Source organism: Lutra lutra, chromosome 8 (assembly GCF_902655055.1).
Source record: "Lutra lutra chromosome 8, mLutLut1.2, whole genome shotgun sequence".
Classification (NCBI taxonomy): Eukaryota; Metazoa; Chordata; class Mammalia; order Carnivora; family Mustelidae; genus Lutra; species Lutra lutra.
In genome coordinates this window covers 10719912-10742636 of record NC_062285.1, presented here as the reverse complement: position 1 = coordinate 10742636, position 22725 = coordinate 10719912, and the positions used below count along the sequence as shown (strand labels likewise).

The 22725-nt window shown below is 43.5% G+C and overlaps 1 long non-coding RNA gene across 2 annotated transcripts; it reads left to right on the top strand.

The window, feature by feature from the left end:
* Positions 1-15289: 15289 nt before the first annotated feature.
* Positions 15290-22108, top strand: LOC125107038 (uncharacterized). 2 transcript variants are annotated; one of them, XR_007129449.1, is made up of 4 exons: positions 15290-15379; positions 15702-15843; positions 17683-17873; positions 20352-22108. It is a non-coding gene; the product is annotated as an uncharacterized LOC125107038 (long non-coding RNA). The 2 variants fall into 2 exon arrangements; XR_007129448.1 differs by having other exon boundaries at positions 17683-17886.
* Positions 22109-22725: the final 617 nt, after the last annotated feature.

Genomic DNA, 22725 nt, shown 5'->3' with positions numbered 1-22725 from the left:
TTCTCTATATTTAAGAGTCTATTTTTTGTTCATTTGTTTGTATTTTTAAAATTCCACATGTAAGTGAAATCACATGCTGTTTGTCTTTCTCTGTCTGACTTATTTCATTTAGCCTAGCATCTTCTAGGTCTATCCATGTTGTTGAAAATGGCAAGAATTCATTTATTTTTATGAATGAGTCATATTCCATTATATTTTATATCATATCTTCTTTATCTATTCATCTGTCAGTGGACACTTGGGATCCTTCCATGTCTTGGCTATTGTAAATAATGCTGCAGTAAGCATAAGAGTGCCTATATCTTTTTTGAATTAGTGTTTTTGTATTCTTTGGGTAAATACTCAGTAGTGGGATTTCTGGATCATATGGTATTTCTATTTTTAATTTTTGAGAGACATCCAAACTGTTTTCCACAGTTGCATTTGAAATTTAAAATTGATTTTCAAATTGAAATTGAAATGCAAATTAAGACCACAATGAGATAGTACGTTATACCTGTAAGAATGGTTAGAATGAAAAAGACAAGAAATAACAAGTGTTGGTGAGGAGGTGGAGAAAAAGGAACCTTCATGCACTCTTGGTGGGAACGTAAATTGGTGTCATTGCCTAATTTTTTTTCAATATTTAAAAGAATATATTTATTTATTGATTAGAGAGAGAGGGGGAGCAGGAGTGGGGGGTGGGGGCAGGTCAGGGGAGAGGGAGAAGCAGACTCCCTGCTGAGCAAGGAACCTGTGAAGAGTGGTGGTGGGAATGGGGAGGTGGAGATAGTGAGATAGTGGGATGGTGGGGGGATGGGCATTGGGGGAGTGGAGGGTTTGATCCGAGGACTCCGGGATCATGACCAGAGCTGAGGGCAGACACTTAACCAACTGAGCCACCCAAGTGCCCTTCAGTATTTCTTTCTTTCTTTCTTTTTTTTTTTTTCATTATGACCACCTCTCCTCCTCCTCCTCCTCCTTCTTCTTCTTCCTCTTCCTCCTCTTCTCCTCCTCCTCCCCCTCCCCCCCCTTCTTCTTTTTCTTCTTCTTCTTTAACATATAATGTATTATTTTCCCCAGGGATACTGGTCTGTGAATCATCAGGCTTACACATTTCACAGCACTCACCATAGCACATACCCTCCCCAATGTCCATAACCCAGCCACCCTATCCATCCCCCCATTCCCCCAGCAACCCTCAGTTTTTTCCCTGAGATTAAGATTCCTTATGACTTGTCTTCCTCACAATCCCATCTTTTATTTTTTCCTTCCCTACCCCCTACAATCCCCCACGTTGCCTCTCAAATTCCTCATATCATAGAGATCACATGATAATTGTCTTTCTACGATTGACTTATTTTGCTTAGCATAATACCCTCCAGTTCCATCCACATCATTGCTAATGGCAAGATTTCGTTTCTTTTGATGGCTGCATAGTATTCCATTGTATGTATATCCCACATCTTCTTTATCCATTCGTCTGTTGATGGACATCTAGGTTCTTTCCATTGTTTGGCTATTGTAGACATTGCTGCTATAAACATTCAGGTGCACATGCCCCTTCCGATCACTACATTTGTATCTTTAGGGTAAATACCCAGTAGTGCGATTGCTAGGTCATAGGGTAGCTCTATTTTCAACTTTCTGAAGAACCTCCATGCTGTTTTCCATAGTGGCTACACCAGCTTGCGTTTCTACCGACAGTGTAGGAGGGTTCCCCTTTCTCTGCATCCTCGCCAGCATCTGTCATTTCCTGACTGGTTAATTTTAGCCATTCTGACTGGTGTGAGATGGTATCTCACTGTGGTTTTGATTAGTATTTCCTTAACAGTGAGTGATGTGGAGCACTTTTTCATGTGTCTTTTGGCCATTTGGATGTCTTCTTTGCAGAAATGTCTGTTCATGTTTTCTGCCCATTTCTTGATTGGATTATTTGTTCTTTGGGTGTTGAGTTTGATAAGTTCTTTGTAGATTTTGGATACTAGCCCTTTATCTGATATGTCATTTGCAAATATCTTCTCCCATTCTGTCAGTTGTCTTTTGGTTTTGTTGACTGTTTCCTTTGCTGTGCAAAAGCTTTTGATCTTGATGAAATCTGAAGAATTCATTTTTGCCTTTGCTTTCCTTGCTTTTAGTGATGTCTGGCCCTGGGCTCTTGTTTGTTGGGAGATTTTTGATGACTGCTTCAATCTCCTTACTGGTTATGGGTCTGTTCAGATTTCCTATTTCTTCCTGGTTCAGTTTTGATAGTTTATATGTCTCTAGGAATGCATTCATTTCTTTCAGATTGTCAACTTTGCTGGTGTATAATTGCTCATAATATGTTCCTATAATTGTTTGTATTTCTTTGGTGTTGGTTGTGATCTCTCTTCTTTCATTCATGATTTTATTAATTTGGGTCCTTTCTCTTTTCTTTTGGATAAGTCTGGCCAGGGGTTCATCAATCTTATTAATTCTTTCAAAAAACCAGCTTCTGTTTTGGTTGATACATTCTGTTGTTCTTTTGGTTTCTATTTCATTGATTTCTGCTCGATCTTTATTATTTCTCTTCTCCTTTTGGTCTTAGGCTTTCTTTGCTGTTCTTTCTCCAGCTTCTTTAGGTGCAGGGTTAGGTTGTGTACTTGAGCCCTTTCTTGTTTCTTGAAAAAGGCTTGTATTGCTATATACTTTCCTCTCAGGACCGCCTTTGCTGTGTCCCAAAAATTTTGAACAGTTGTGTTTTCATTTTCATTTGTTACCATGAATTTTTTAAATTCTTCTTTCATTTCCTGGTTGACCCATCCATTCTTTAGTAGAATGCTCTTTATCCTCTATGTATTAGAGTTCTTTCCAACTTTCCTCTTGTGATTGAATTCTAGTTTCAAAGCATTGTGGTCTGAAAATATGCAGGGAATGATCCTAGTCTTTTAGTACCAGTTGAGACCTGATTTGTGACCCAGGATGCGATCTATTCTGGAGAATGTTCCATGTGCACTAGAGAAGAATGTGAATTTTGCTGTCTTGAGATGGAATGCTCTAAATAGATCTGTGATGTCCATCTGGTCCAGTGTGTCATTTAAAACCTTTATTTCCTTGTTGATCTTTTCCTTAGATGATCTGTCCATTTCAGTGAGGGGGGGTGTTAAAGTCCCCTACTATTATTGTATTATTGTTGATGTGTTTCTTTGATTTTGTTTTTAATTGGTTTATATAATTGGCTGCTCCCATGTAGGGACATAGATATTTAAAATTGTTAGATCTTCTTGTTGGACAGACCCTTTAAGTATGATATACTTCCTTCCTCATCTCTTATTATAGTCTTTGGCTTAAAATGTAATTGATCTGATATAAGGATTGCCTCCCCAGCTTTCTTTTGATGTCCATTAGCATGGTAAATGCTTTTTCACACCCTTTCTTTAAATCTGGAGGTGTCTTTGAATCTAAAATGAGTTTCTTGTAGAGAGCATATCGATGGGTCTTTTTTTAATCCATTCTGATACCCTGTGTCTTTTGATTGGGGCATTTAGCCTATTTACATTCAGGGTAACTATTGAAGGATATGAATTTAGTGCCATTGTATTGCCTGTAAGGTAACTGTTACTGTATATTATCTCTGTTCCTTTCTGGCCTGTTACTTTTAGGCTCTCTCTTTGCTTAGATGACCCCTTTTAATATTTCCTGTAGTGCTGGTTTGGTGTTTGGAAATTCTTTTAATTTCTGTTTGTCCTGGAAACTTTTTATCTCTCCTTCTATTTTTAGTGACAGCCTAGCTCGAAATAGTATTCTTGGCTGCATATTTTTCTCATTTAGTGCTCTGAATATATCATGCCAGTCCCTTCTGGCCTGCCAGGTCTCCGTGGAGAGGTCTGCTGCCAATCTAATATTTCTACTGTTGTATGTCACAGACTTCTTATCCTGAGTTGCTTTCAGGATTTTCTCTTTGTCACTGAGACTTTTAAGTTTTACTATTAGATGATGGGATGTGGACTGATTTTTACTGATTTTGAGGTGGGGGTTCTCTGTGGCTCTGGATTCTGATGCTTGTTCCCTTTGCCAAATTAAAGAAATTCTCTGCTATAATTTGCTCCAATATACCTTCTGCCCCTCTCTTTCTTTCTTCTTCTTCTGGAATCCCAATTATTCTAATATCGTTTCATCATATGGTATCACTTTTCTCTTGACTTTTCCCCTCGTGGTCCAGTAGTTGTTTGTCTTTCTTTTTCTCAGCTTCTTTATTCTCCATCATTTTGTCTCCTATATCACTAATTCTCTCTTCTGCCTCATTTATCCTACCAGTAAGAGCCTCCATTTTTTACTGCACCTCATTAATAGCTTTTTAAATTTCAACTTGTTTAGATTTTATTTTATTTCTCCAAAAGGGATTTTATTCCTCCAGAAAAGGATTCTCTAATATCTTCCATGCTTTTTTCAACCCTGGCTTGCACCTCACTAATTGTCATTCTGAACTCTGGTTCTGACATATTACTAATGTCCATATTGATTATGTCTCTAGCTGTTGGTACTGCCTCTTGTTCTTTTTTTGTGGTGAGTTTTTCTGCCTTGTAATTTTATCCAGATAAGAATAGATGAATGAGAGAACAAAATACTAGAAGGGTAGCAACAACCCCAGAAAAATATATACTAACCATATCAGAAGAGACCCAAAACCGGGGGGAGAAGAAAGAGGGAAAAAATGAAAAAAAAAAATATATATGTATATATTAGACTGGTGAATAGAACAGAGCTATGCACTTGATTTTGGGTGCATTTTGGTCTGTTAGAAGAAACAACCTACCAAAATTTTAAAGAAAGAAAAACTTATGTATATACAAAAATAAGGGTAAACACAATGAAGGGATGGAATATGACTGTAAAGATGAAAATTTAAAAAGATTCTAAAAAAGGAATTGATAAGTTAGTCAAAAAATGAAAAGGGAAAAAAAGAGGAAAGAATGTGACCAGGTTGGCGACTAGAAAAAAAGTCATGTGCTAGATTTAGGGTATATTTTGATGTATTAGGGAAATTTTACCCCAAAATTTTAAAGAAAAAAAAACCTATATGTATACAAAAAATAAGGTTAAATACAATGAAGGATTAAAATATGAGTATAACAATGAAAATTTAAAAAAAATTTAAAGGTATTGATAAGATAAAATACATTAAAATAGGAAAGAGGAAAAATTTTAAAAATAGAATAAGAAAAAATAAAATTTAAAATTTTAACTTTGAAAGACTTAAGAATCATGGGGGGAAAAGCCATGAATTCTATGAGTTTAGCTCTGGAGTTCCGCAGTTCTCATCAATCGGCTGGATGTTCTTGCTGATCTTCTCGGGGAGGGGACCGTTGCCGTGATTTTCAAATGTCTTTGCCCAAGGCAGAATTGCACCGCCCTTGCCAGGGGCCAGGCTAAGCAATCCGCTCGGGTTCACTCTCAAGAGCTTTTTTTTTTTTTTTTTTTTTTTTTTTTTTAAAGATTTTATTTATTTATTTGACAGAGAGAAATCACAAGTAGGCAGAGAGGCAGGCAGAGAGAGAGGGGAGGAAGCAGGCTCCCTGCGGAGCAGAGAGCCCGACACGGGGCTCGAACCCAGGACCTGGGATCATGACCTGAGCCGAAGGCAGCGGCTTAACCCACTGAGCCACCCAGGCGCCCCTCTCAAGAGCTTTTGTTCCCTGAACACTTTCCGTAGAGTTTTGGAGGACGGGAATGAAAATGGTGGCCTCCCAATCTCCAGCTGGATGAGCTGAGAGCTTGGCCCCCACTCCTCAGTGCGCCCTCGGAGAAAAGCAGTCAATCCCTTCTATCAGCCTGGTCTCTGGCTGCACTCCTTGCTCACCCGGCCTGTGACCAAGCATTTCTATCTCTGGCACATGACCCCATTTGGAGTCTCCAAACCCAGCTGATTCCTGCAACATGCTCCCTCGCCACTCTTCCTGGAGAAGGAAGGTGCATCTCCCCAGATCCACCACTTGTGGGGTCCCTGCCCTTTGAGATCATGGTTTAAGGTAACCCTGAGCTGAGAGCCCCTCCTCGGCTCCGTCTCTATGGCGGGCTTCCCTGCTCTGATACCTGCAGCTCTACCACACTCAGTCACCTCTGGTCTTTCTGTGACCCTGTGGGTCCTCGAACCACACTGTCCTCACAAGTCTTCACCCCCTGCTTGGCCTCTGGAGTGACATCTCTCAGTGGAGAAGACTTCTAAACATTCCTATTTTCTGCTACGATGCTCCACCACTTCCTGGAACCAGCCCCTCCCCCCGGGGTCTCTCTTCTCATATGTTGCCTTGGATTCACTTCTCTGCACGTCCTACCTTCTGGAAAGTGGTCGATTTTCTGTTCCAAGAATTGGGGCTCTTCTTCTCTTTGATGTCCTATTGAGTTTGTAGGTGTTCAAAATGGTCTCATAACCATCCGGCTGAACTCCTGGGACCTGAAGAAATTTAGGTCTCCTACTCCTCTGCCATCTTGCTCCTCTCCACCATTGCCTAATTTTTTAAAATGCCAGCATCAAAGACTGCAGCATGGGTGGCAGCAACCTGGAAAATCCCAGGGACAATCATCTTATAATCCCTAGGGGCCAGATACTTTGGTGGGGGAGGAAGGGAGGGAAAGATGGTGAATCACATGGATTTGGCAACTCTTTAAGAGGAAGTTCAAAAGAAGGCAAAATCTAAATAATTGCAAAGCCAGCTTAGGAGATCAGTACAGTTGGCTTCTGGCTCTTTGATGGATTCCTTTAGAATGCATTGTGGCATTAAAACTCTTCATGACACAGAGGATAGTTTATGTAGAAAAACAACAGCTTTTAGTGATGCCGAGTCAAAAAGCTGTTTGGAAGAGTTAGAGTAAGAATGTAAAGTTGTTTGTAATGTATTTTTCTTGTGTTTTCCTCTTTTATATATGCATTTTAGTATAAAACCTAAGTCTAAATAAGACTAAAACCATCCTTTCAATACTTATAAATAAAAACTCTTCATGATACAAAGAAGTTGTCTCATAGTTTGATGGGGTTTTTTCTTTCTCAGTAATGGTGCATCTTATAAACAGCAGCTCTGAGATCGTGAAATAAGAGTGCCATTTGGTGACTGAGACGTAGATGATACTTTGTAGTGTTGTGACCCCCTGGTCCTCCCTTTGACTTGGATTCTTAGTTGTTAGGATTCATCTGGATCATGTCAGTTTCCTTCTGCTCTGGCAGATTGATTCAGCTTGGCCAAGGAACATTCCTTAGTTCTCTGTGTCAAGACACTCCTAGTAGCTGCCTACATCAAGATCTAAGTTGATAAATGCCTTTAAAATCTCTGTGCCTTCTAAGAAGCCAGACTCAGAGATGGAATAGTGAAAGACATGGCAGAGTACAAAATATGTGCCAATATTTGCAGGGCAGCCTGGAGAATATAGGGGAGGACTTTCAAGCAGTTCCTTGCTCAGCCAAGAACCTTAAGAAATGTGAGGAAAGTGTGTGATGAGGAAATGTTGCAATCAAAGTGCATGGAACTCAAACTTAATGGGACCAAGGCTACACTTCAGGAGTTCACCATGCTCATGCCAGGATTTGATTATAACTATAATTTCAATGCTTACATTCCTTTTGGGGGAAAGACAGATATCTTAGTATTATGGGCTATAATGTATCCATTTTCCTTCCCAACAGTCACCAGTTTCCTTAATGGAAATTACATTCCCTTGTTGAGAATTTTCTTGTCCAGAAAGCCATCCTGATTGCTGCCTCTCTTTGCTTTTCCCCCACAGTAGAGCCCAAGGGGATCAAATACTTTCCCATCTGCCTTCTGCTATAACCAGAGTGTCAGCTTGGGTCAGCGAATGACCTAGGCTTGACCAATCAGATGCTTTCTCTTGGGGACTCTGGACTTAACGTGTGACATGTAGAAAAAAGAGAAAATTCAGAAGAGTCATCACAGTGGTGCCAATTACTATTACAGTGATGTCTTGATCACACTGTACCTGAAACAAGGATATTGCCTTATTTTATACATTATGACCCTTCTCTCTAGGTCTTTCATGATTCTTTCTGTCCTGAGACTATTCTTTTAGCTTCCCTCCAATTCTGAGAGCACCAAATAAAATCTCCTTAATCCCTCATTGCTTCAGAGAGCCAGATCCCATCTCTATTACTTGCTACTAAGAACCCTGACTCATTCAACAACATCCTATATAGGATAAGTGGTGTCACAAAGGAGAGAAGAACCTGCATGATTTTCCAGGTGTCCTCTTTTGTGTCATTAGAAGGAAGAGTTGGAGGAATGGAATCTTTTTCTGGAGATCTCAAAGAACACAATGATGTTGTATCATCATTGGCAGTGGTTCCGCTAAAAGGATGATAGATAAGACTTTTTATGGTTTCTTTTCCTCAGGATTAGATGACTGGTCTGTACCACAGATGTTCAGTAGGAGAGTGTTGGACACAGTCCCTGTGTCCAATAGCCTTCGTCCTATCTTTTCTTCCTTGTGGTACCCAAGGAGAGAAAACCAGATTTGCTTAATATTTTAAAATTAAGCATTATACTTTAGCCTTGCTAGACCAAGAACTGCCACCTCCCTCCCCAACAGAATCATACAAATCAATTTGTGGGGAGGGGCAATAATTTTGGTGACAGATAGCTATGCATCCTGGCAGAAGGTAGTGGGTAAATGTTTGCATTTATTTGGCATTCAAAAATGGTTCCCTTGTTGATAAAATTATCCTGGACATTTCTCTACATACTTGACGGCATGAGACAAAACAGAAGTGGCAGGGCTTCTGGGTGGCTCAGTGGGTTAAGGTCTCTCTCTGCCTTCGGCTCAGGTCGTGGTCTCAGGGTCTTGGGATCGAGCCCCGCATCAGGCTCTCTGCTCGGTGGGGAGCCTGCTTCCCCCATCTCTTTCTGCCTGCCTCTCTGCTTGCTTGTGAGCTCTCTCTCTGTATCAAATTAAAAAAAAAAAAATCTTAAAAAAAAAAAAACCAGAAGTGGCAACCAATGGCACATCTTAGAAGAAAGATTAGGATGTATCAGTCTCCGAAGTTAATTCTTGCTTGATACCCTCAGTGAACTCTACCAGCAGCATCCCTCAGTGCAGGAACATTCAGAATTGCCCATATCTGAAGGTGGTTTTGAGGTCCGCAGCAGTATTACCCTTGTGTCTGTGCAGTGCTGTGGGGTGGAGTTGAAGACTGGCCGTGGTTTCTTGAGTTCCGATCCATGTGTCTCTTGAAGCCAGTGCTGTGCTTCTCATTTCCTCCCCAAAAGGAGAACCCCAAATGTGAATTATTCTTCTAGTAGAGGCAACGCATTTGACTGGCTGGGCATATTTTTTCTTATACAGCCGACCAGGCTTAGCAGCTCTACCCCAGATGCTGAATTAGCCTCAGAAGCAAGTTGACAACTTGGTCCTGGCCTAGAGAACCCAGCAGGCTGGCCACTAAGCTCCTCCTCCTTTTCCTCAGTGTTACAAGAAGTGAATACAAAGGGATCTTTTCTGCAACTCTTGCTCTAAAATTGGCGGGAGAAATTAAAGCAACAGTGCAAGATTCATTTGCCCAGTCAGGAATATTTCTGTTAGTTATGCATAGGCTGAAGAGAGATTAAAGACGAATACTTGTGCAAAGAGGAAAAAAACCATGAAAGAGCTGGAACTTAAAGGTAAGTATCACAGATAAAGAGCAAAGCTAAGGTAGTTAGTCTCTGACGCAGCACTTCTGAGTTTCTCACTTAGAGGTTTCTTTCTTTAATGAAATGAAAGTTGATGCTTTAAACCTTATGTTCTCACATTTCAGTTTGGGAAGGGTTGGCAGGGAGATGAAAATCAGGTCCTGTCCTAGTGTGAAGGAGGAAAGATAGCTGGGAGTTGAAGAGCACAACTAGGAAAAGGATAAGCTCCCCTGAAATGGGTACGAGGTGTCCAAGATGAGACTAACCCCCTTCACTTGGTGGTTTAGAACCATGGTCCTCAAATCTGATGTGCATCAGAGTTACCTGGGGACTCGTTCCAACACCAACTGTCAGAGTCTACTCTCAGGGTGGAATCAGGAAGTCTGTGTTGCAGACCAAGAATTTGTATTCCCCATGAGTTCCCACATAAGGTGGATGCTGCTGGTCTAGGAACCACACTTAGAGAACCACTGATCCAGAACCCTGTGCTGGTGACAGCAGGTTGAGGCAGAATATGGAGCCTCATGATGCCTGTTGTTGGCTAATACCCATGGCAGTCACAGCATCTGGTTTGCAGACCTATTTAGTTCTGCACTTGGGCCCAATCTATATTATAGGTACTGGTGAAAGTCTCAAGGGGTACATCGTAGAAGGAAGTCCCGTACCTTTCTTGGCTCTCTAAAGTACTCTAGAATTTATTCCCTGTCTCAGACAATATTTCGGCACATAGGAGATGTTAGAACTTTTCTCCTGGAGGCTAGAGTAGCAAGCACATCAGAAGAAAGGCCAGGCCCAGTTGTCCATGGCATTATGTAAAAATGAGGAAATGTGACTTTAAGAAAAGAGATGATAGAACAGATCCTATAATTCAGAGCAATCTTGATATTGTGAAGGTGCTGGCAGCATCCATCCTTTGAATCACAAACTCCTGCTCTTGGTCATGCTCTTCTAGGCTGCCCTGGCAGACTGCTGGTGACCGCTGTGGAGATGAGGATGTCATTCTGGCTCTCATTAGTGTAGATGGATTCTACAGTTCAAGGACTTCTGCTTCTTAGTGAATCAGGCAAGATTTTCTTTGGCCTGCTAAGACCAGAGGAAAGTATATGTGTGTGCATCTTAGAGCATAAGTTTTCAACCGTTCTGTTCTGAGGACCCCATTATACTCTTAGAAATGATTGAGTACCCCCAAAAGCTTATGTTTTCCAAAATAAAAATAATTAGGAGGAGAGTAGCGTTGTTTTACGTTTTTGCAAACCTCCTTCATGTTTGGCTTAGAGAAACACTGGATATTTGCTACAGTAGCCTGAAAAGGGAAGAACATTTGACTAGCCTTTTCAGATAATTGTGGATATTTTTCTTTGTTACTACGTCAAAATTTAACCAATGGCAGTTTCTTAAAGATCAGTTGCAGTGTAGAATCCAAAACCATATTAATGATCTATTAATATTCCGTTGTGTTCAAACACTAAGCATGAAGAAAGATCTGTCCAGGGTGTAAGAAAATTAGAAATTTTACTGCTTCATCTAGGGTGTCCTTAATTGAGGCTCTTTTTCCCCCCTCTGAGTTTTTGATGATGAGGAATTTAATGACTAATGACTGGTTTGTGCTAAGACATCCACAGTTGTACCCACCATTGCTTCCGTATGAATGTCAAGAGAGTGGAAAAGGTAAATAGCATTTTAGTATCATTAGGAAGATAGTTTTGGCTCCATGGACTCCTGGAAGGGTCTCAGCAACCCTCAGAGGTTCATCGACCACAGCTTGAGAACCACTATGCTAGGAGAATGAGGTAACAATTATATCCTATATTTTTATCTTACTGGCTCTTTGATCCTTTCATCTTTCAGTGTTATTAATGAAGAAAACCCCAAGATCACATTAAAACTCTTCTAATTTATTCACGACATCTAATTATAAGGCAAAACAAGTCACAAAAAAAAAAGAAAGAAAGAAAATTACGAAGTCTCTTGAATGCAATAAAAATAGTAATTAGTAACCCAGTGGGGAGTTAGCCTCTTAGCAGTCAGATAATGAATACAGTAAAGTCTAGAATCCGTGGGAAAATATAAGATTGAACTTGCTGTAAATTTATGGGAACTGTCATGAGAAACTTAAGAAAAATGGAATACAATCATGTCCATTATTTTTTTGGTCCTTCTATTTGGTAGAAATAATGGGTATGACTAGGACCTCTGAAAATCCCATGGTGCTATGGGGGAGAGGTCAACCACAGAGCTGGGGCTTGGGGGATGACCTCTAGGGAAGGTGTGGGTATTAGGACTACTGAAATGTAAAAAGTCCTTACACCAAACCTAGGCGTCCCGATCCTGAGCTATGCCCAGCGTCCTGCTGACCTGCGTGTAGCCACTCCAGATTCATGAGAGATCAAAGAGCAGCAGAGTCTGGCTTCTCAGTCAATGCCAAGGTAACAGCCACTTTGGCTCCATGCCCTATATCATCCTGGATCCTTGTCTTCCCCTGACATAGAGGCTTAGAATTCCTCATCTTGATGCCTTGTCTTATAGACCTCCAACTTGACCTTGACTCTACAGCTTTGTATAAAGCATTCCCCAGGTATGGGTCTTAGGGCTTCTGGCACTTTTCTTACCCCATACCCCACATAAGCCTGGTCCGTGGTCTCAGATTTGAATTGAGAGCTGGTGTTTCCTTGGCCTTGGCCCCCGAACTTCCTGAACTATTGGTATTTTGGTATAGATATCCGGTTAACAAATTTCTAAGGCCAGTGGGATTCCTTTGGAACCTCAAGAAACTCAGAGAATGATTTGTGGTACAGGTATGGCCATGATGGTTAATGAATTGTAATGAGGAATCACAAAACATACTTAAAAAAAAATAAGTCTCTTCTCAGAGAGTCTGTTGGCACTGCCCGTGCTTTTGACAGGCCATCCAACAAAAGTAGGCATTGGGGGTCTTTCTGAGGATTAAATTCGGGGTTTGACCCTTCACACAAAGACTGAAGTGATCTGAAATGAATCAGTCAACAGCTAAGGGAAACTTCTATAGGAACATCAAAATTATTCATAATGGAAGCATGGCTTGTGAAGGAACCCCAGAGACTGCTGAATGCAGCTCCAAGTGACAGAAATGTTGCTCGTCCACCGCTTTATCTTCAGAGCCCATCCAAATGTTGAGCACATAGTAAATGCTCAATAAAGATCTGATGGATAAAGCAATGAATTATTGGATCATCTGGGCAAGAGTAAAGGGATCTTCAGACATGTCTCTCTAGATCTTCGTCCCATGAGTTTGGATTTTAAGGTGCCTCAGTGCAATCAATGATAATTCTTGGCAACAAAGATAACCTCAGCTCTTTGGAGACAGGCAGGGAGCAGGAAAAAGAAGTAGGCGTCCTACAAAGGATGAGATGACAGGATTTTAATGCCACATGGTCTGGTTGTATGTTAGTTTCTCTGTTTATTTCTCTTTTGTCATCCAGATCTTTTTACTATTTTTTTTTTTTTTTTTACTATTTACTGTTTTTTTACTGTTTACTATTCCAGTGTTATTGCAAATGAACTGTAAGAAATGAATGAAAAGTGTTCATATCCACACTTGGGCCAAAGCTTTAAAAAAGAGCAGGTCCTTTTAGGCTGGCCTAAAGTAGCTGTAAAAAGAAGGCTCAGCAGGGAGGCGGGCATCACAATTGCCAGGGCCCAGCTGCACCTCCTTGGTGATTCTTACTTCATTGATTCCATTTTTCTTTTTTAAGAAAGTCAGATTTTTGCCCTCAGTATTATCTCTGGTCTACCGAGCCCTGTTACTGTATACAGCTTGACACAAGTTGAGGGCTTGTAGGAGGCAGAGTCTAGAACACATGCACATAGCATTAACCCAAAACTCCTTCTAACATCTGACTGCAATAGGTCACAGGGCTGTCCGCACCCATCTTAGCATGGGGGTGGGAGAGGGGGAGCCACCCAAGTTACAGGAGCAAGTGACTGCCACTCCTTTGGAAACCTATCCCATGAGTACATTCTATTGATACCAACATTGTTGGGTGACACACTAATAATACAGAGTATCAGTGAAGGGCAAGATGGCAGCATGGGCAGCTTTTGGCCATGACTGGTTTTAAGTTCTAATGCAGTCGGCCCTTCCACAACTAGATATTTTTCAGACAAGTGGCCCTCACAAAGGGAGGGCGAGCTCTTTCTAGCTCCTGACTAAAAGAGCAGTGAGGAGCTCTGGAGTTAATTCAGTTCTACAGTTGGGTCTCTACATTTAGAGATTACAAGGGCAGCTTGATGTGAAAACCCTCTGAGAAACTGGTGGCTGTGGCTGGCATTTGGAAACTTTCTTTATTTTGCAACTTGGTATATGATAATGTATTTTAAAAATCTGTACCAGATTTAATTAGAAACAAATTTGATACCACATTCATTGGCTTGATCTCACTCCCTAGACTCCCTGGTACATTTTGTCATAGAGCTTTTTCTCAAGGGCAGTCAGAATCACCCAGAACAATAGCCGTATGGTTCTGAGGTACAGAACTTGAGCTCTGGAGGTGGACAGACATGTTCAAGTCCTGCTTCTACTATATGTGCCATATATCTTGGGCACCTCTGCCCTTGTTTCTCCATCTACAGATGGTAAAGATGGTAACAGCCGCTCGTCAGGCCATCGTAAGGATTAGTGGCAATCTATGTAATGCACCCAGAAAAGCCCCTGAACCATAATAGGGGGTTCAACAAACAATCAAAGCCACTTTTGAGAATAAATATTAACCATTCATGTCATTGACACACACCTTCCATCTCCAAGGACACTTCTACTTTAAAATGTTCAGTTCCTTTCTGAGACCAGGCGAGAGAACATGTGTTCAGGAGATGTGGTCGCTTCCTGCTACCCACACCCCCTACTCCCGCTTTCCCTTCCATATGCCAGGGGCCTCCTTCAGGCAGCCCCTTTGTGTGACCCATGCGCCGGGCGGCAAGAAGGGGGTTTGTCAGAGCAGGTCCCTGAGGCTGCTCTGGGACGGCAGACTGGGGATCTGTGAGATGTCCCCTCCTCGAGAGGTGCGTGGTGCCACTCACTGGGCGAGGCCCAGCATGGGGCATGCTGAGGGCAGGGGGTCTGCCTGTTGTTGAAGCCCTTCCATGTGGAGCACTTTGTTTCCCCAGAGTGGGCCTCGGACTACATGTGTGTGTGGTGTGGTATCGGTGTGTCGTGCATGAGTCTGTGGTGTGTCATTGTGTGGTGTGTGTGTCTGTGGTGTGGTATGCGTGTGACGTGTGTGTGCTGTGTGTGTGGTATGTATGCATCTGTGGTGTGTAGGAGATCTGCGTGTGTGGTGTGCCTTCGAGGGGTGTGTGCATGTCTGTGTAAGCACGTGTGTACACATGTGATGTTCTTGGCTTTGTAAAGAAGGGGCCTTTCCTGAGTTTCTTACCTCGTGCCCGCAGCCGGCAGTCTCCCCGTGTTGGCATCCAGCCAGCCTCGCCTGAGTGCTTCAGGCCCTGGCACCTGTGCCTTTTGGATCTTCGACCCGCTTCCCAGGGAAAAGCAAGACTTTGCCCCAAGATGGGAAGATGCCAGCTGCATTCCTTGCTTCAAAGCGAACCAGCCTTTCCTGAGCTCCACAATGAGAAGCCCCACCTTTTTCCTGGCCTGAATGTTTACTCCTTTTCCTCAAGCGTCTAGGGACTCGGGTTGAGCTCTCCCCACTTCAACCTCTTTCCAGCCGCCTGGGTCAGGGGCATTCCCATCTGCGGCCTCCCCGGCCTTCCCTGCTCCTAGAGATCGGGTGGGACCCACCGTGCAGGCTCAGGGGGGATCTACCAATGAACTCGCCCCCCATTTCTTGCCTGCTGCCTCAGAGTCTCCAGGTTAAACCTCCTCGGTCTGCCTGGGATCAACAGAGCTTTCGTAAATGCTCTCTACACAGTGTGGTTTGCCATGTGGGAGGGCCCTCCGGACCACCAGCTGGAATATTTCGAGTCAGATTTCCTCTGGGTGGGGGGGTGGGGAGGACCGAGAATGATCATCCTGCAGTGAACTGTGCCATCCTGGGACAAGGGTCTGGGGTTACACTGGCTGCCGTGAGGTCCCTCTGTTCTCCCTCCTAGGCAGGGGATTTTGTCCCACGGTGACTTTCAAGGGAAGAAAAAAACAGATTTGGAATGAAGTCTCCAGGACTCGCTGCAGTTCTGAGGGATTATTTCCCTCCTCCTTAATTACTTCTAAGCCATATGCCTTCCGCCCCTCCCGGTGAGTGACCTGCGTGCGGCCCGCTGGGGGCGCCTTCCCGGGGCCCTGACTTTGGCACCAGCCGGGCTCAGCCGTATCCCGTTCCTGCTGGCAGCAGGGGGGAAAGACTTTGCTCAGGAGAAGATAGATTAGTTTGATTCCAGCCGGCATTGTTTCCTAAGTCCCCACAAGCTGGGGGGATCAGCGCTGGATCCGCATCTAGGGAACCACAGGAGCAAAATCTCAACTACCCCGGAACTCGGAGAGCAAACATTGTCTACGCACACTGCAGAGTGGGAAGGGTGCCCTGCCTTCTGACCTTCTGCAAGGTCCCCTCCGGCTCCTGCCCCTCTCCTCCGTCGTCCTCCCCCGTCGCCTCCCTGTTCTCTTCACCCTTTGGCATATGATTGTCTTAAATACAAAGAGCGGATGGGAGAAACGTGGCTCGTTCCGACGGATGCTGTCAGGGAGACATCCCAAAATGGAACACCGTGAGTTGTGCCTCTGGAAACGGCCTTAGTCCCTTGACCTGGAAATTCCTTGGTGCCTAAGGTTTCGTGATGATCCCCGGGAGCCACGCAGGAAGGTGGCACTGGGGAATACAGTTACTGAAAGGCTGAGAAGTCTCCTTGCACATTTTCCCTTTTCGTTTGCTTTCCTGGCAAGTGCAAAGCGAGGCTGCAGTGAGGTTCTCAAGCATTTCGACCACATCACCGTGTGCTTGACTGGTCCAATAGCGGGGTTCTGTGGTGCTCACGCTTCCCAGGGATGTAGAATTGCCCCAAGACCCTAGATATCCTTATATGGCCCCAACTCAGCCACCCCAGAGGCCATGGGCCCCCTCTTTGCCACTCCTGTCCCCTCACAAAACAGCACACAGAGGTTGTGGCCGACGGGAGGCCTATCCTGAGCGCAAATCTGGTGGCTCCTGTCATGTCTGGGGACTGCCAATGACAGCATCCCATGATCTCAAGCCTGGACCATTTCATGGTCACTTTGTGGGTGGTGGGATTTTGACTGGACTGGATTCTAGCTAGTACCTTCTGAGCACTTAGTCTGCTGAAGCACCTTCTCATTTAAACTTTCAAACAATCTGGGGCATCTGGGTGGCTCAGTCAGTTAAGTGGCTGCCTTCGGCTCAGGCCATAGTACCGGGCTTCTGGGATCGAGCCCTGCGTCAGGCTCCCTGCTCAGTGGGGAACTGCTGCTTCTCCCTCTGCCTGCTGCTCCCCCTGCCTGTGTTCTCTCTCTCTATGTCAAATAAATAAATAAAATATTTTTAAAAAAACCCTTCAAACAACCCCACACTGTAGGTATTACCATTATCCCCATTTTTCAGATGAGAGAACTAAGATTCCACTAAGTTAAGTGCCTTGGCTGACGTCATACAGCTTTTCACTGAGCTGGAAGGCAGGCCAGATCTGTCACCAGAACCAGAGTATTCTATTCTCCCTAGGACTCTAAGACTGAACAGTAAGCATGTAGGAAGGAGGGCTGACAGAGCCAGCCCCCAAACTCTACCTGCCTTCACAGGGACAATGTGTGACCTACAGGCAGGGATTCCTTCCTGGGGCTCATGTTCATGTCCAAGCTGGGCTTCAGGGGGCCCCTGAAAGCCCCCATGAAACTGTGTGCAAGGTGCTGTGGGCATGTGTGGTATATTTTTTTCTAAAGAAAGAATGCATGATTTCAGTGGTTCTTGAAAGCCTGGTGCCCCCCTAAGGTTTAAGAACCCCAGACATTGTGACACAGGGTCACATCAGTTCCCTCCATTGTCTGTCCCTCTTTTAGGCTTTCTCTTGCCTCACCCCATCCTTGCTGCCCACTCTGTTTTGTTTCATCACTGGGAATCCAACCCAGGGCCCGTTTGATGGTAACAGGAGGTGAATGGCCACAAAGGCAATGGACCTCGACTCTCACACCACGAGCGGACGTCCATATGCTGCTGCATCCTTCTGACCTGTTGCCCAAACTCCACAGATTCGGCACCATCTCCAGGGGGACACAGTGGACACAGAGCCCAAGGAGGCTCCTGGCCAGTCTACTCTGAGGTGTTATGATAGGGTATGAGGGTCTGATCTTACTGGTGTGAGGGGCAGTGGACCAGCATACCAGCCAAGCTAGTGTCCCTGGATTCTCACTGGCAGCTTCACTTGGAATCACAGGTGGCCTCACCCATCCTTTAGGCAGGATCTTGAATTTGAGCACAGGGACGTTCTGAGAGTCACGAGTCTAATCCTAGCCTTTTTGACTCATTTTTCTGAAGTAGGAACTGAAAGATGAATTTCCTATGGCGCAAACTTGAGCGGGGTGAGGGGTACAGAAATGAAAACCCCAAACACCAAACATTCTTAAATGATAGTTTTCTTCTGAATAGAGGTCATTTTAGAAATAAAACCCTGTGAATTATGGGCAATCATTAGCATGCTGGACCCCGATTAGTGTGGTCCAAGTTAAGAAGAGGCATGATGAAAATCTGGCCTTCACTTCTCATGCTCTCATTTTCTGAAATTGGCCAGAAGGCCATGACACCTTCCATCAGTTTTCCCATTTGTCTTTCATTGAGGACAACTGGCCTTCATAATCAGGAACAAAATCCTCTTTAATAATTCTTCCTTCATCCGCACCCCATTCCCCAACCTGAAAGCAGCCTGGCTTTGATGTATGGAGACCCCGTCTCAGTCCTCAAAAATGCCCACAATAAGAGAACTTCGTTCTTTACCTTAACTTGTCTGATTGTACCTGACACTGGATGACAACTGAGCCTTCCACAGAATCTGCTTAACAATAGGTCAATCTATCTGAAAGTCCTTTGGGAATTGGTTTGCTTGAAACTGAGAATTGATTTTAGCCCTGAGCTGACTTACATAATTTTTGGAAGAAGGCATGTGGAGGTAAATCCATATAGGATTTGGACCCCAGTTCACAGTCAACGGTGGACCCCAGGCTGGATCAGGGGGTGAGCCACGTGCCGTGGGTCACACCATTGTTGCATGTTCACTGTTTGGATAGAAGAGAAAGGTCCAGGGGAAAGGCCCGGTCTTAAAAGAATTTCTTTCCTCAATCATAAGTATTAACAATTCATAGAGAACAGAATACAGTGCAAATAAAGCACTTCTTATTGTGGGCTTTTGGGAGAACTGAGTCAGAGATTTGAAAGGGGGATGGCTTGTTTGGAGCCACAGGGGAGATACAGATCTCCAGGATGGGTTAACATTCCTCATTCAGAAACTGACTTCCGGGCCCCTGACCTGGTTCTGCCCCTCCCAATCTGTGACCTTAGAACAAGCAGCTTAACTTCTGAGTGCCCAGTTCCCTACATGTAATATGGGGGTAGTAACTTGCCTTGTAGGGCTGTCTTGAGGATTATGGGAGTTAACGTATATACTGCGAGAGTTGAAACTGGCTCGTGGAAAGCACTAGATAAAAATGACCCATGATTGAGGCCACTGCTGCGATTTTTGTAAATACCACCTTCATTCTCGAGGATGCCAGAGTCTGAACCTCCATGCTTTTAACGGTGCGGTCCCCACCAGCACATCTTTCCCTGGCCAGAGTCCCATCACTCCAGATAAAAGTCTGGTTCTCCTCATCTTAAAGGTCTCTTGGAGAGGAGAGTCCACCAAAGCCTCCGTTATCTGATCTGTAACCATCCTTCGAGTCAGAAAGTTTTCCTTATAAGTAAATTAGCTTCTCTTCTTGAAATTAAAGCCATTTCCTCTCATTTAAACCACTTTAAGATGGAGAAGTGTTCTCGCCTTAAAATAACTCTCCTATATTTAAATGCTTGATTAAATCCCTTTTCTGCCTTTTCTTCTCCTGAAAAGAGTCAGAGTCACTTAACTTTTCCCTGGGGTTCATTTCTATTACCTACTTGAATTGTTCATGTTCTTGCCTTCCTGTTTTCCATCCCTCCCTCTTAAAAACCAAAGCCACGGCTGAAAAGAGTCAGTTATGATAGTCATCGCTGATGCAGCGGGCGAGGGAGAAATTTCTTCAAAACTCTTGCCCATTCTATTCCTGTTGTCTTGGTATCTGCCTTGCTTCCGTGGCCACAGTCAAACATACCAGTGAATGATGCCCACACTTCAGCCAAGGGGACCCTTCTTGACCATGTTTGGTGTCTTATCCCTTGCTTCCACTTATTGTTCACCATCTTCAGCTCTTCTGGTCTTTCTGAGCCTGTCAAGGTTGCTAGACTCACATCCAAATATGGAGTTAAATCTAATGAGCAAGAAGGTGAGCTCCCTGAGATAGAACCTTTGACTCTCCATCCTGGGACTCATCATGATGACTGGCTCATAGTAGAGCTTCAGCAAACTTGGCAAAATGCATTTCCTAAGCCACCGCCAGCAGCATGAGGTCTCGTTCAGACTGAAGTAGGCTCTGAGGACTACCGTGACATTCATGGATAGATGTCCTCTCCCCCGTATTCCCATGTGGAAATGGCTGGGCAGACATGACATCTCTTAAGCAGGGTGTACCCACATGGAAATGTGGTTTGTAGACTTTTTTTTTTTTTTAACCAGAGTGCTATTTCATCTTGGAGTTAGGCAATTTCAAGAAGCATTTATAAAGCCTCACAAAAAGAAAACGATCTACTTCAGGACTGGATTCCATTCTGATGAGCTCTTCGGAGAGATATGGAAGGGAAAAGTAGGACGTTGTGAAATCAAACCAACAATTACAATGTCTTATAACTCCAACTTGGTTGACAATTATTGGTTCAAGTCACACTTTCCACAGGGTCAGTGTCTCAGAATAGTGTTCTTCAAAGATTACATAGCCACTTGTTAAATATGCATAAACCAGATTTATTTCCATCTACCCCAGTATGTGTGCCCTCCACCCCAATCAGCTGGCCCTACTCCCTGCTCCTGTCTATGTCTCTTTCCATGGCTTTGTTACTTCTGTGTTTTTGTTTTTGCCAGAGATGCCCTGCCCCTTCTCTAGTCCAGGGACATCCTGAGAAGCATTTAAATCCACCTTGAGGTCCCCTTTCTCACTGTCAGTATCCTCTCTTTGTTCATGTGCAAGTTTTGTCTCCCCAATTACTCATCATTGAAGGTGGGCCAGCAGCAACACTTTTTTCCCAGTTTTGTAGCCCCCAGCAGAGGGTAGTGCAGAGGGCAGAGCTCCCGATCAGTGGATTTCAAACCTAGTCAGTTTCCAGAATCACCTGAGCTGCTCTTAAAAATATCTACCAAGTCAAAATCTGGGGAGGGGAGGTCCAAGAATCAGCTTTTCACATTTTTTTAATGTTTAAATTTTTTTTTTATGTCGCAGGTGGTTAACTCTGATGATAGGTCAAATTTGAGAATGACCAATGATGTGAAAGGACTCTGTGTCAAGTTTTTGGCAGTTCAGTGATAGAGCTTCTGAGCCCTTGACTTGGTCTAACAAAACCAAAAAGCTTTCTTCCTAAGAGGTTCTCCGTGAGTCCTGACCACTGGAGTCCATGAAAACATTTGGCTGCTATGATGCTACACGCATCGAGAGATTGGCTTTCTCTTCCCCAGAGATATTTATGTCTTTCCTTACTTTGCATCACGTCCACCTCCAAACTAAACACCACTGGTCTTACTAGCCAGTTGATTTTGCAACCAGACGAATGGGTTTTACTTGGCAACTATCATTTTCCATCTCTCCTGCTATAAAAGATGGCTTTTCCTTGGCCAACATACAGGACAAGTTCTCTTCAGCTTTAGTGCTTAGTAATGGTTTTGTTCATGATGTGCTTGTCCATTCTCAGAAGGGACGATCCCAACCACTGTCATTACCACTTTCACCATGCTCTTTTAGACAGTGCCCACTTAAATGTGGTGCTGGGCCATTCATCTGTTCAAGTACAGCTCAGGCTGCAGAATAACCTTTAGACACATGCAGCCAGCTTTGCTCAGAGGTTTGCCTGCAATCTTTCTAATCTGTGGTTTGGACTCTCCTATAAGCTTCTAACCTTGGGCCTAGGATATGCTTTAATATGTTGACATGAAAATTTTTCTGAATCTGAAGCCATCAAATTTCACTTCTCATGTGCTATCCATTTCTTGTCTTATAGCTTACCGTAAGGACATAATATCAATATTAATAAAACCGTTTATTGAGAACCTAATATGTGTGAGACAGTGTACTAGGTAGGTTCTGGGACTGCAAAGATTCATAAGATAAGGTCCTTGCTGGAGAGAGGACCACACTCTGATGAGAAATACAGGATTCCATTCATAAAAAAGCAATTTACAAAGCCACACAGCAGATATCAAGCCTAAGATGAATGGCTCAGGCACTAACCACCCTTAGGATTTGAAGGAGGACTTGACCATGGAGTGCTTGAAAGCCTGGGGGCAGGGAGGGGACTTGTTATGTATAACATGCAGGCTGGCATACAGCAGGTACTCAGTAAATACCCGCCAAACAAATAAATGAATGACCAGCTGGATGTTGGTAAGATAGGAACAGGACCTTGGAATATAGGTGGAACATATTCAGGAGAAGGGCACACACACACACACACACACACACACACACCCCACAGCTGCTTTATCAATGAAGCATGAACCTGTTTCATCAGGGAGTAACATGAGTGAGTAATTTAGGAAAATATAGCTCTGTTAAGGTCGATCTTTTTATTGTTGGGAGTCATTAACTGAGCAATAACTAAATTAATAACACTAAATATTGTTTATTTAGTAAGTAAATTATTAGTAAGCAAATTATTAGTAATTTAGGAAGTGAATTCTTTTCACTAGATGAACACTCGCTGTGTAAATTCATTGGTTCACCATCTCATAGGGACGCAAAGGACATGCCTTTGTATAGATACCTTTGCTGAGCTACGTTTGGTCACTACCTGATTTATTTTATAAGCAATTAATTTCTATTTCACCTTTCCCCAAAACAGATTTA